Source organism: Schistocerca piceifrons, chromosome 4, assembly GCF_021461385.2.
Source record: "Schistocerca piceifrons isolate TAMUIC-IGC-003096 chromosome 4, iqSchPice1.1, whole genome shotgun sequence".
Taxonomy (NCBI): Eukaryota; Metazoa; Arthropoda; class Insecta; order Orthoptera; family Acrididae; genus Schistocerca; species Schistocerca piceifrons.
The window spans coordinates 207,236,619-207,251,866 of NC_060141.1; positions in this window are offsets into that span (position 1 = coordinate 207,236,619).

A 15,248-nucleotide genomic window follows, 5' to 3' on the forward strand; every position below is an offset into this window, starting at 1 on the left:
CCGCACGGCCACTTCGGCCGGCGTACCGCTCTCTCCCCTCGGGCAATCATAGTTCTAGTTTCTTTAGGGTCGCGGCTGACTGCCACGATATGCTGTCCGCTTAATACTATACTCCGTTCACCATAAGAATAAACCTGAAGTAAACAAACACAAGCGCGATGATGGGTCGGAAACCCTAGCACACCTACAATGGTGTTGTTACACTCTAGGAAGTGGGTCCTATTTATCTATTAGATACATTATTACTAAGATACGTTAAGCGAAACTGTAAGATATTCAGATACATTAACAGCCATCAACGTTTTTTTTAAATCACGCTTTACCTACGTAGTTTTTATTTCAAAAATCGCGTACAGTCACACCCACTGCAGCGTTGTGCTCTGATTGTCGCGCTGTTAATGCGCAGTATGAAAATGGCTGGGGCTGCTTTCTGTTCCGTAGAGAAACACGCGCTTGGAACACGGTTAAAAAGTGCCGAGAAATAGGCTGTTCCTAATGTTTGTTTTTGATGTGCTACAGAAGAATGCTGAAGATTAGATGGGTAGATCACATAACTAATGAGCAGGTATTGAATAGAATTGGGGAGAAGAGGCGTTTGTGGCACAACTTGACTAGAAGAAGGGATCGGTTGGTAGGACATGTTCTGAGGCATAAAGGGTGTGGTGTCACCGCCAGACACCACACTTGCTAGGTGGTAGCTTAAATCGGCCGCGGTCCATGTAGTACATGTCGGACCCGCGTGTCGCCACTGTGATCGCAGACCTAGCGCCACCACCAAGGCAGGTCTCGTGATACGAGAGAGGACTCGGCCCCAGTTGTACGAGAACCTAGCTACCGCCCAGTTGTACGAAGCCTTTCTCTCTCATTAGCCGAGAGACAGAATAGCCCTCAGCTAAGTTAAGGGCTACGAACTAGCAAGGAGCCATTTGTATCAGTGCCTATAGCTTACGAGTATTCAAGAGAGATGTATTCCAAAGAACCATTAAAAGATAAGTAATAAGCATCTACATACTTTTCTTCTTATTCATTTATAAGTTCTCATGTTCCAGACTTCACGCCCGTCTGCTTTATGCCGTGCGTGCACTATCGGCTACAGCGTTAGTTTAGCATTCCTTTTCAGCAATCAACTTCACGGTGTCGGTCCAGCTACCGACACAACATTTATTGGCGACGAGCAAAAGAGTTTGTATTACTTCGTTTGTAACATTGGCGCCGATTTCAAGTGTTCTGATTGCTTACATTTAATTGTGTCATGGCTTCGCCACATTCTCCAGATGTACTGTCCGAATTTTATCGCTTGCAGAATCAGCAGACGCAGGCGTTACTGGATGCCCTTGGACAGCTCGTCCAGGGTCAACGTACCATTCAAACCGATGCGGCCGCCGCCGCTTCTTCGCTACCGCTGCCACTGAACGCTGTTGCACCTCCCTTTCGACCATACGTGGCAGCCGATGAGACGTGGCAAGAGTGGTCTCGACAGTTCGCCTTCCACCTTGCTGCCTACAGAATTCAAGGTAATGAGCGGCAGCCGTTTTTGCTTTCTTGTGTCGGTGTGTCCACATACCGTGTGATAGTGAAATTGTTTCCCCGACGCGACGTAGCAACTCTGTCCTACGAGGAAATTTTGTCTGCATTAGATGCCTATTTCAAAGAAACAGTTAATGTGGTTGCAAAACGGTATACGTTTTTTCTTACAAAACGTACGGCCGGTCAAACTAATAGGGAGTGGGTAGCAACATTGCAAGGACTTACTAGGGACTGTGCCTTTGAATGTGACTGTGGTCTTTCTTATCCAGATACAATGGTGCGTGATGCAATTGCACAGAACGTTTCTGATGTTCGCATACGGGAGCAAATTTTGAAACTAGTTAATCCCTCCCTTCAACAAGTGATAGACATATTGGATAGACAAGACACACTTGACTGTGCTCAGGAATCTTTTGAAACTTCGCCAGCCGTGTGTAACATTAACCGGCCCGCTGGACGCGCTGCGCGGCCCGGTAACCGGGCCTCGCGCACGGGCGCACAGCTGCAGCCGCGTGCTAAGCCAGGTGTGCCGCGCCAGCACACAAATGCAGTGAAATCATGCCCGCGGTGTGCTACTCGACATTCGCGTGAACATTGCCCGTCACGCCAAGCTATTTGCTTTTTCTGCAATAAGAAAGGACATGTTCAAAGTGTTTGCCAGAAAAAGCTCAGATCAGACAATCACAATCATTCCAGGCCCTTTGCTTCGCGCCGGAATCGACCCAAGGACACTCAGGCTCGTGGACCTTCGCCTATGGACATTCATGTCGTTAATTCCACTTCGTCCAGTGACACTTTCTCTAACCGTAACTGTGTTCGTCCCACAAAAACTGTGCGTCGACGTCGCCGGAAATCACGTCAATTAGCAAGTGATTCTGTACCAGTGTCTGTTCCAATTGCACAAAACAGTAGCTCTTGTCGTCAGCAGGACAATAAACTTTTTGTGGACTTAGACTTTGAAGGCAAAGTGATACCATTCCAGCTCGATACCGGAGCTGCAGTTTCATTGCTCAATCACGATACGTACAAACAACTGGGCAAACCTCCGTTGCGTGCCGCAAATGTTAAGCTAACTACATATTCCGGACAGAAAATTCCTGTGTTAGGACAGTGCAGCCTTCTTGCAACATACAAGGGACAAACAAAACTTGTGTCATTTTACGTTCTTCGTTCTTCTTCTGCAGTGAACTTGTTTGGTCTAGATTTATTTAAGTTGTTTAACATGTCTATTGTAAATCAGGTCCTCTCAGTGAATCAGACTGTGCCTACAGACAGTGTTTCCCGGCTGTGTGACGAATTTGCAGACGTTTTTGCACCGGGCTTAGGTTGCGCTAAAAACTATGAAGCACATTTAGAACTGAAGGTAAACGCGCAACCGAAATTTTTCAGGGTGCACAATGTTCCCCACGCATTGCGTGATGAGGTCGCAAGAACATTGAACAATGTAGAATCACAAGGTGTGAGTGAATGTGCGCAATGCCTCTTTCATTTCAGCTCCGCTTCATCGCTTACGCCGTAAAGGTGTTCCGTTCGTCTGGACGACGGAATGTGAACGCGCCTTTCGCCAGTTGAAATCGGCGTTGCTTTCTAATACTTGCCTTACGCCATTCGATCCCCAGAAACCCCTTTTGTTGATGGTAGATGCATCGGATTTCGGGATCGGTGCTGTGCTTGCGCACAAAGTTGGCTCCCATGATCGCCCTATTGCCTTTGCGTCCAAATTGCTCTCGTCTGCGCAAAGAAATTATTCACAGATAGAGAAAGAAGCTTTGGCTCTCGTGTTTGGTGTTACTAAGTTCCATGATTTCTTGTATGGTCGTCACTTTACCATCATCACAGACCACAAACCTTTGACATCGCTTTTTCATCCGACCAAGCCTGTACCTCCACGTACAGCGCAGAAATTCATTCGCTGGTCTATTTTCCTCTCGCAGTACCGCTACGATATCTTGTATCGGTCCACTGCTCAGCACGGAAACGCCGATGCGTTGTCCCGTTTGCCTGTTGCTGAGGATAAAGCATTCGATTCTTCCGAACTTGCTTGCATGTTCATTGATTCGGAAACCGATGAAATGGTCGAATCGTTTCCGATTGATTTTCGTCGTGTCGCTACAGCCACAGCTGCTGACCCTGTCCTTGCTACTGTTTTACGTTTTGTTGCTACGCAATGGCCTTTGTCAAAGTCTCGGATCGAGGATCCGTTGGTTCGCCGATTTTTTGCTCACAAAGAGAGACTTTTTGTTCGACGTGGTGTTTTGTTGTTGCGTTCTGATAATGATCAGTCCAGAGTCGTGGTCCCACGTTCGTTACAGTCCTCTGTTTTACGGCTTCTTCACCAAGGACATTGGGGTATAGTGCGAACGAAACAACTTGCTCGTCAGCACTGTACTTGGTTCGGAATCGATGCTGCGATTACGCATATGTGTTCTTCGTGCCCGGCGTGTGCCGAACAACAGTCCGCACCGCCGCGGAAAGTCTTTGCGTGGCCAAAAGCCACTTCCCCTTGGCAACGCTTGCACGTTGATTTTGCTGGTCCATTCTGGAATGCTCGATGGTTGGTTCTGGTCGACGCCTTCAGTAATTTTCCTTTTGTTGTCCGGATGTCTTCTACGACGTCCTCCGCCACCATCCAAGCGTTGTCTGCTATCTTTTGCATTGAAGGTCTTCCGCAGACTATTGTTTCCGACAATGGCCCACAATTCATGTCCGCAGAATTTCAGTCATTCTGCCAGGCCAATGGTATTCAACATCTGACATCCGCGCCGTTTTCGCCTCAGTCCAACGGTGCCGCTGAACGTTTGGTCCGGACTTTCAAGTCGCAGATGTTGAAATTGAAAGAGTCGCATTCTCGGGAGGACGCATTGTTGCTCTTTTTGTCTTCGTATCGCTCTCAGCCCCGAGATGGTCGCTCGCCGGCTGAGTTGCTCCACGGTCGTCCTCATCGCACCTTGATGTCTTTGCTGCATCCGCCGCATCAGGTTCCTGTGCAGCGGCAGACTCCTGCTTTTGCTCCAGGCGACGTTGTATTTTATCGCAACTATCGCGGTTCACGGCGTTGGCTCGCAGGGCGCATTCTTCGCTGCCTCGGCCGCGCGATGTATTTGGTTTTGGGGGCCTCTGGTGAGGTGCGTCGGCATCTCAATCAGCTGCGCCTCTGTCGTCGCTCGGGTTCTGCCGCTCCCCGTCTGCTTTCAGCGACGGTGCCGTCCGGTCAGCGCCCTGGGGACCCATCTACTGGCTCGCCTCATCCCCAGGTGTTACCGACGATGCCTTCCATTTTGCCCCATGGCGACGCGCCGCCGCAGCAGCAGCAGCCGCCGCCGCCGCCGCCTGTTCTCCCGCCGGCGTCGCCCGCGTTCGACGCTTCGCTGCAGCCGCCACGCGCCTCCCAGGGTCACGCGCCGCCGATCGCTTCCCGTGACCAGCTGTCCGCCGCCATGGAACTCACGCCCGCTCCGGACCACATGACGTCATCGCGCGTCGGCTACCCCGACGCCATGGAGGTCGACCCTTCCGTACCTCCTGTCTCTTTACGGGCGCATACACCGCATGTTGACGTGCACCCTGGACTAGTTTTGCAGGCGTTTCCTAGCTCCCCTCGGACCGGATGGCCGGGTGCGGGTGGCACAGCCTCGCCTGTTGTTAGGCTCCCCACCTCATCGCATACGTCAACATGTGGTCCTCCCCACGGCGGGCGGAAGCCTTATCTCACGACCGTTCGCCGATTTGCGGGGGAGGAATGTGGTGTCACCGCCAGACACCACACTTGCTAGGTGGTAGCTTAAATCGGCCGCGGTCCATGTAGTACATGTCGGACCCGCGTGTCGCCACTGTGATCGCAGACCTAGCGCCACCACCAAGGCAGGTCTCGTGATACGAGAGAGGACTCGGCCCCAGTTGTACGAGAACCTAGCTACCGCCCAGTTGTACGAAGCCTTTCTCTCTCATTAGCCGAGAGACAGAATAGCCCTCAGCTAAGTTAAGGGCTACGAACTAGCAAGGAGCCATTTGTATCAGTGCCTATAGCTTACGAGTATTCAAGAGAGATGTATTCCAAAGAACCATTAAAAGATAAGTAATAAGCATCTACATACTTTTCTTCTTATTCATTTATAAGTTCTCATGTTCCAGACTTCACGCCCGTCTGCTTTATGCCGTGCGTGCACTATCGGCTACAGCGTTAGTTTAGCATTCCTTTTCAGCAATCAACTTCACGGTGTCGGTCCAGCTACCGACACAACAAAGGGATCACCAATTTAGTACTGGAGGGCAGCGTGGAGGGTAAAAATCGTAGAGGGAGACCAAGAGATTAGTACACTAAGCAGATTCAGAAGGATGTAGGCTGCAGTAGGTACTGGGAGATGAAGCAGCTTGCACAGGATAGAGTAGCATGGAGAGCTGCATCAAACCAGTCTCAGGACTGAAGACCACAACAACAACAACAATGTTTTTCATACATTTTCGGAGATAATCGGCTTTGAAGTTTTCCCAGCGTAGTATATACTACACTTGATACCTACATCTTCAAGAAACCTGTAGCGCAGTCGGTAGCGTATGGTAAATAAAGAAACTGTTGTAATTGTTGCAGTGGTTCAAATCTCCCCAGTCCCACCTAACAGTGTAAATTAGAGGAAGAGATCAAACCAGAATACACAATGTGCCTGTGGCATCACAAATGCATCACATACAGAAACATGAACTCAAAATCAATGCATCGATGCTAAATACAAACTGTTATGCCTGTCCTGCAATGTCTACCCTCCAAAAAAAAAAAGGTGACAAATGGCCATGTAAAAGGGTTTAAGGAACAACAATAAGAGAAAAACGGAAAAGGAAAAATATAAAAGCGAAAACCTATGAAATGGCAATAATATTAACCAACACTAGGAATATAATAGGTTAATAGAATAAAATGTCTTTTTTAAATGTATCGTTGTTAATATATTTAAATAAATATGTATGGTTACAAAAAAAAGTGCCATTTTTCTTTCTCGTTCAATTTGAAATATCCACATCTCGTAATTATAAAAATTATCATTTTTTTGTGAATAATGCACATCTTCTTGTTTTAAATTATATATTGCACGCGAAATTCTTGTTTTCATTTCGAATATAAATTCTCAATTATAGATACTGCATGGAAGACTGTTAATAAAGGTTTATTTAAATTAAGAAAACGTATCAATTTAATTTTGAAGGCAAAAATGAAAAACGGAATACTCTTTATTTGGTCTATGTTCATTGTTTAGCCGGCCGGAGTAGCCGAGCGGTTCTAGGCGCTACAGTCTGGAACCGCGCGACCGCTACGGTCGCCGGTTCGAATCCTGCCTCGGGCATGGATGTGTGTGATGTCCTTAGGTTAGTTAGGTTTAAGTAGTTCTAAGTTCTAGGGGACTGATGACCTCAGAAGTTAAGTCCCATAGTGCTCAGAGCCATTTGAACCAATTCCATTGTTTGATACCACAGATGTAGATATGTGCCGTAGAAACACGAAAAACAATTATTTTCACGGCATCGAGCACACCATACAAATGCTGAAAATGTAAATGTCGTGGGACTAGGGCCTCCCGTCGGATAGACCATCGCCAGATGCAAGTCTTTCGATTTGACGCCACTTCGGCGACTTGCGCGTCGATGGGGATAAAATGATGACGATTAGGACAACACAACACCCAGTCTCTGAGCGGAGAAAATCTCCGACCCAGCCGGGAATCGAACCCGAGCCCTTAGGATTGGCATTCTGTCGCGCTGACTACTTTTTAAAAAAATCTCGTTTTGTCCGTTAATGATAGTTCTACTTGTTCAATTTTATCTTATTTTTCATAAGGACCTGAGAGAAGGTACGGGGTAAAAGAGGGCAGGGGTCGTCTTTCCAGGCCTGGTCTCAATGTCCCGTTCCCGCCCTCCCAGAACAAGGAAGGAAAGGGTTCGATAGGATCAAGAGAATTTTATTGGATCAAATTCACTTATATATAACCTAACCATATTTCCCATGTTTTTATTTAGTTATAGTCCGGCCTCGGTAGCTGAGTGGACGCCGGCATGGTAGCTCAGCGTGTTCGGTCAGAGGGCTGCGTGCTCCCTGTAATAAAAAAACTGAGTCAAGGCACCAACGATCAATTTGAACGTATCTCTTTTGACGTCCGCCCCGACCAAACGCAACGAACTATATCGAACAAAATGAGAAAAAAAAGTGGTCAGCGTGACGGAATGTCAATCCTAAGTTCCCGCGTTCGATTCCCGGCTGGGTCGGAGATTTTCTCCGCTCAGGGACTGGGTGTTGTGTTGTCCTAATCATCATCATTTCATCCCCATCCCCATCGACGCGCAAGTCGCCGAAGTGGCGTCAACTTGAAAGACGTGCAGCAGGCGAACGGTCTGCCCGACGGGAGGCCCTAGCCACACGGCATTTCATTTCATTTAGTTATATGTATATATATTATTTTTGTTTTTGTTATATTAATATTTTTAACGCGAGCCTACAACCGCCACCAGAAGCTTCTGAGTCGTCTTCGCGTAATGAATGTAAGGGAGACTCCCTCTATACCGTTTATTATGAACCAAAGACGCTACCCCTAGACCTCGAGGGCCCCAGCCACTCAGCTACCGGGGGCGGACGTACAAATGCCGGATATTTACATTTGCCACTATACCATTACATTATGAACCTACCTAACGCAAGCAGCTTCTTCACATGTCATTGCCGAACGTTGGCGGGATGTAGAACGGGACGTCATAAAAGAAGGGGAGAAAATGCGGCGCCTGGGTGGCTTCGTGGATACTGTTGTTGATCGACTCGTTATCGACGTAGTAGATGGCAGGTCCTGAACTGAAATGTGTTTCTCAGATTCGGATAAGGAAAGAGCTAAGAGATTACCAGACGACTGACTGTAATTAATACCTTCAGTGGCTTCAGTATTCAACAGTACGGTGAAATCCTTGCAGAATGCTTTTGCATCACACGTAGCTCGCTCAGAAAAATTACCCTGTATTTAAGCTATGAATTTTCGTCACTCTTGTTTGTAATTAAAATAATATGTCATATGAGAACGAAAGCATGTCATGCTTTCCATCTGGTCACCTAAGAAACATGTGGTACTGCTGGAGTTTTTCCGAATTTTATTTCATCCTCTTTAAAAATTAAATGACATTCGAAGCTATATTATTTCTTTGCCCGTCTCTTGTTACGTCTGAACTGCAACTGCTCACATCATTGCACGTTAGTTGGACAGCTGGTTGGCCAGTGCTGTCCGAGTGCAATGCGCCGGTAAAGCTGTTGTCCCGCACATTATCGCTCAGTCTATGCGCGTGTAAAACAGCATAAAACGTATCCATATAATCGAACTGGACTATTGGTCACAGCTTGGCTTCCACTAAATGTGAAACGAAATTCAATGAGGCTCAAGCAAACGCGGAAGAATACATGGTGTAATGTTTACATCAGGTTTATTCTTATGATGAATGGAGAGTACCTAAGTAGGCTTGATAAGCGCAGTTATTGCCATTAAGTTAGTAAATAGTTCATCAGTTGAGTTTAATGCGAACAGTGATCGCGGAATCTGAAGAAAAATTATTTTTTCTGCGTGATTTGGGTTATACTATGTGCCGTTAAAAATTGCCTGGGCTTAGATGAGTGACTCAATGAGTGCACCCAAGTGCGGCTGTGCACTGCACATTTTTATGTATATGCGTCGCGAGTGTTTGGTTTGGACGGAACAGTGGCGTGTTTTACGACGCAACTTGACTTCACCATTCATTTAGAGTTATTCTGCTTGCAATGAGACAGTCCCGCGTGGCAGAACTGAACAGTTTTAGCCCTAATGGAAAGTCTCGGGCTTACAGCCTTGTGGCAGTGTTGAAACATCACGACGTTTCGGTTCTGTCATACTGATCATCTTCGCCAGAAGAGTATGGCACTCTTAGCAACGTAGCGCAGTTTTAACACTTCCACACGACCGGAAACTCGATAGCTTTTCATCAGTAATATACACTTGGTGAGTCTTCAAATTTACCTTTGTTTATCAGCAGTGCTATTAAGCCACATTTCTTGGGCGAGAAACACTACACACATAATAAACTTCACTCAGAATTCGTGGCTGAGTGGCAAGCCCTTTTCTGGTCCGCTCATGAAATTGCTACAGTAACAGACTAACATCAGTGAGAACGTAGGTATGCCATAATTCTTATCAAGCATAATAATATAAACATAATCTCCTCGGCCGGCCGGAGTGGCCGTGCGGTTCTAGGCGCTACAGTCTGGAACCGAGCGACCGCTACGGTCACAGGTTCGAATCCTGCCTCGGGCATGGATGTGTGTGATGTCCTTAGGTTAGTTAGGTTTAATTAGCTCTAAGTTCTAGGTGACTGATGACCTTAGAAGTTAAGTCGCATAGTGCTCAGAGCCATTTGAACCATTTTGAACCATAATCTCCTCAGACATCGTGCCACAAAAAAATGAAAAGAAAATCACTATAATAGCGAATAACTGAATATTGCCTGTTTAAAATTCTCGTATATGACTTTAGCTTATGTCGTGGAATATCGTCTATTCTAGCAACAAAACCTAGTGATCTGCTTGAGGTATATTTTCTCTTAAAATGACATTACCACTATTTAAAATACGTGGGTAATGAGTTTAATATTTCGGGTGTTGCACTATCATTTTGTGCATTCTTATATTGATGCCAATAATCCTCCAGCGTAACTCCTCCTATTTTGTTAATGACATACTACGTGAAACTGGATAACAATAGTTCAGATTGCACTTCATTTTTGGAAATAATTTCCTGTCAGATGGTAATGTGTCATTGGTGGTGCATATATTTGCTGCTGCTGTAGTTATAACGCCCCGCGGGATTAGCCGAGCGGTCTTAGGCGCTGCAGTCATAGACTGTGCGGCTGGTCCCGGCGGAGGGTCGAGTCCTCCCTCGGGCATGGGTGTGTGTGTTTGTCCTTAGGATAGTTTAGGTTAAGTAGTGTGTAAGCCTAGGGACTGATGACCTTAGCAGTTAAGTCCCATAAGATTTCACACACATTTGAACATTTTTTTTAGCTATAACGGGCATTATAACAGCCACTTTTTCTCTAGACTTTTGCGTATTTCCGGTTTTTCACATCATATAAATCTATGTTGTACGTCTCTTCTAGATTCCATTTAGAGCACATAGAGACAGAGCAAAATCCTATTTTGCAAAGTTGGGTATTGGCAGTAATTTGCCGCTCAGTGCCACAGTTAACGCACATTTGAGCTAATTGGTGGACTGTGCCCAATTCTGTATTTATTTCCAATTTAAATATTTGTGATTGCTTTCGATTTTACAGACGTGCTCTCTTTGTAATTAGTTCAAATGGTTCAAATGGCTCTGAGCACTATGGGACTTAACATCTGTGGTCATCAGTCCCCTAGAACTTAGAACTACTTAAACCTAACTAACCTAAGGACATCACACACATCCATGCCCTAGGCAGGATTCGAACCTGCGACCGTAGCGGTCACGCGGTTCCAGACTGAAGCGCCTAGAACCGCACGGCCACACCGGCCGGCAATAATTAGTTGTATATATTCTTCTAGTCGTGATATTTCTATCTAACGGTTTCATATTGCAGATGCTCTCTCCAACAAATTTCCGGATGTCTTGAAATTGGCTCCTTTGTATCCAACGTTAATTGGAGCTTCTCTATTTTGTGGTTGTGTATCGTTTATTATGTATTTAGTAAAACGTGAATTTCTCATGCTGCAATGTATAATAACATATTGTGAAGAATAATGACCCTACATTTTGCTCTGATTTCTGCTTTGCATTTGTAACGACCTGTGCTGAATTTTAAATATCTCGCTTCTCTGCACGAACCATCTTACAGCCGTTTCCATTCTTCGTAGGGGTTCGGACTGGGAAAATATGTCTCAAATAAAATATTTTTGTCTCAAATAAGACACTTTTTGTCAGTGCCACATTACTTACCCACTGCTTTCTGTGTAACATATCCAATTCTCTTTGCGCACAGTTATGAATTTTCCCCTCTTATTACTACTAGATTGTTTTTCCAATTTATGACGGTGGCTTTATGCAGATTATTGGCGAATTCAGTCCCTAACATTTTCATTTTATTGCAGGACTGGATCCATTCGGTTGGTAATGGATTCGTCGTGGAATTTTATCACGGTGGTCTCCTAATGTACAGCGGGCACCAAGGGTTCAGCTACGCAAGAAAAATAAACCCATTAAAAAGGGCAGTATTTTCGTAATGATCTTCATATTTTTATTGACCTGCTTTGCGTTCCATTGATTAATATCTAGTGTATTGTGTTACAGAATGAATTACCTATTCTTTTTAATGTTCTGTTTACGTGTTAGTGGTTGACATGATCAAATGTCTCGTAAAAATATAGTGAAATAATGGCCACTCTAAGTCTCCCTGCGTTTAAGACTGTTATTCTGTCCCTAACGTTCGTTGTGTTCTATATAGATCTATCCGTGTCTACACAAGTTTGGGACCGGCCAAGAATTTTATTCGCGGTTGTTGCCACTCCGACTGCTACCATACAGCTAAATATTTTGAAGTATGAAAGTATAACTTTCGATATTTTTACTTTCTGTTCTTTTGGGATGATTACTCCAGTATTTTGCACGATTCTTGCATTTGTGGTGGAACTGATGCCATACGCTACATCTCGTTGTACATAACCACCAGCGGATGTTTCAGAATGTTCCAATAAGTTACACGGAATTCTGTTGGTTGCCCATAAGGACTAGGACACTTTGGAGGCTTTTCTTGATCGTGTCTACAGTAAGTTGTTACTGATTCCATCAGTATGGCGTTTTCTTCTTCACTTACTTTTGTACGGATGTACGTCAAGAATTTCTCATCTGCCCGTTCATTCGTCTATTGTTCTGTTTATAAGTCGAATAAGTGAGTTACTGTGGCTTACAGTATTGAGTTCTCCCGTCCTCAGCTTTTAGTTTGGTTCCTAACGTCTTCTTTGCATTCATCATTTCTTTGACTCTGTGGAAGGTGGATGTGGTTTCATCTTTAGATATTAAAACCACTTTCGCTCTCACTTGAAAACCTCGTATTTTTGCTTTTACACCCTTCGCTTCGTTAACGTATTGTAGTACATTTTGTTTGCTGTAAAGTGATCTCAGTGAGTTGAATAAGAATTCCTTGGTTCTATTTTACCATTCGCTTACTAACGTTGACGTCGAGATCAATGTTTTATGTATTTTTGCTTCGCGCATTGTAACCGCCATTCGGTTCGACCATACCAGTAAATTCCTTTTTACTTGTATTCAGACTGTGAAATATTTCAGTTGCTACTTCCATACGTTTTAGAACTGCTCTATTCAGATTCCAGCATCCCCATCCTCTGTAAGTTCGGTTGAGTTTTAGGTAGATTTCAATCTGACAAGTGTTATGGTCCGAGATGAATAAGGACCATTCCTCTATTACAGTCAGCTGATTATTTAATTTCGTGGCTGTCTATATATCGTGTCTATTCTGCTAGCTGACTTGTCTGTTCTAAAAGTACGTCCCGGTCTGACATCGTTAATTACATTCCATGAATCCTCTAGACCTAGGTTGCATGCGAGATAATTCAATTTCCTCACTTTTATAGAAATTTGGGATTTCGTCTTTAGGTGACAGTAAGCAGTTAAAATCACCCGCTGGTATAAGGTTTCCATTGCTTTCCCGTAATACATCGATTAAACCGGTACTGTAAACTGTCTTTCGATTTCTCTTTTTTGATTCCCCGATGGGACATAAATATTAACGATTTGAATTCCATCTATCTCACAAGCTATTCCGCAACACTTTCCTAGCATTTATATCTTTTTTACTTCGATCTCATCATCTGTCAAAATAGCAGCACCAGTGTTGGAATCATTAGAATAGTTTTCTATTATTTCGCATCCGAATATCTCGTTTAGTCTTTCAGGGGACATGCTCGTTAGAAAAGAAATGTCGATCAATGCTGTGGGTACGTACATATTCCTTCAAACGTCTGAGTTTGAGTTCGCTTTGGAAACTGTGTCATTCAACATGACCAAGCAGAATGTCTGGTTGACGATACAAAAAAATGGCTCTGAGCACTATGGGACTTAACATCTATGGTCATCAGTCCCCTAGAACTTAGAACTACTTAAACCTAACTAACCTAAGGACATCACACAACACCCAGCCATCACGAGGCAGAGAAAATCCCTGACCCCGCCGGGAATCGAACCCGGGAACCCGGACGTGGGAAGCGGGTCGACGATACAGGACTGTGTTCCGACATAGGACTTTTCTGTAAATGGGTATGTCCTTCTCTGATTTTGTGTAATGTTGGTTCTTTTTATTTCCTACAATTATCATATTACACTGCGTTGTTTTATTGATTTCGTGACCTATCGTCGATACAGTCATAGTCCTATTTTTCGATCTTTATTCGAAATCTGTCCTTCTTGTTTACTGTATTTGCAAAGTTTGCCAGTTTTCCTTTGTTCTATGTTCAACGAGTTACCCTTCATCTTCGTTGCAGGATCTTCTGCTCCCCTCCTTGCGTGCAGTCTATTTCCTTCTTCCACAATGCTCTCTTTGTATTGTTCATTGTCTTTTAGTAACTAGCGCGTGTTTGACGAACCTGTGTTTGTTTCATTTACCATCGATTCGTTTGTCAATCTTTGTGGTGTTTCTGTCACTGACTGTGTGTTTTATTTTTAGTTATTTACATATTTTTAAGGACTTGTGCTGCTACTCAAAGCATTTTCCTTATCTTCCCCTGCGTCTCGACCCACAAGTGTTTCTGGCTTGCTATCTTTATTTTCGATATACCTACTATCGTTTGCTCTTCGTTCACTATTTTTTCTGGTAATTCCAACGTGACATCTTTGTCCTCATTTTTACTGGTGAGAGGGGGAATTCTCGGTCCATGTAGAAATTGATAGGATTGGGTATGGGAATCTCTTTATGATGTAAGTACATTAACTGCAGTATTGCGTTTTACCTGCTGGCCGGCCGAAGTGGCCGTGCGGTTAAAGGCGCTGCAGTCTGGAACCGCAAGACCGCTACGGTCGCAGGTTCGAATCCTGCCTCGGGCATGGATGTTTGTGATGTCCTTAGGTTAGTTAGGTTTAACTAGTTCTAAGTTCTAGCGGACTAATGACCTCAGCAGTTGAGTCCCATAGTGCTCAGAGCCATTTTACCTGCTGGGACAGTCTGCTATTGCATGAGCGACCACGGCCCGTTGCACACAAGTGTAAAGCTGTCCATCGTACATCACCAAGGATATATACCCGGATATGGTTAGGTATGAAAGTATCTGCTTAGTGATTTGCATTTTCACAACACAAATTCCATTGTATATGTTGCTGTTTCTGTTTTGGAAATATTCACATACCATTTTTCACGTTTGATTTCACTTACCTTGCTGAGTGGTTTTAGAGATGCCGTGGCTTATTCGTCATTAACGTCGGAAGGTATATTCAAAATGCTGACATTTCTACTACCCATGCTTGTGTTTGCTATGATTACTTCACTGATAGAACCATCACTATTGGTGAACTTTATTTTAATATTGCAACATTCGATCATTTTGTCACAGTGCTGCGAGCTGCGCGTTTTCACGAAAACACGATTCTGAAACAAATCTGGCTGTATTCCATATATTTCATCCTCTATTTTTTAACCTTTTCACAAAGCTATCCGTAAATTTCAAATGGTAATCGCCCTATGAAGGACCC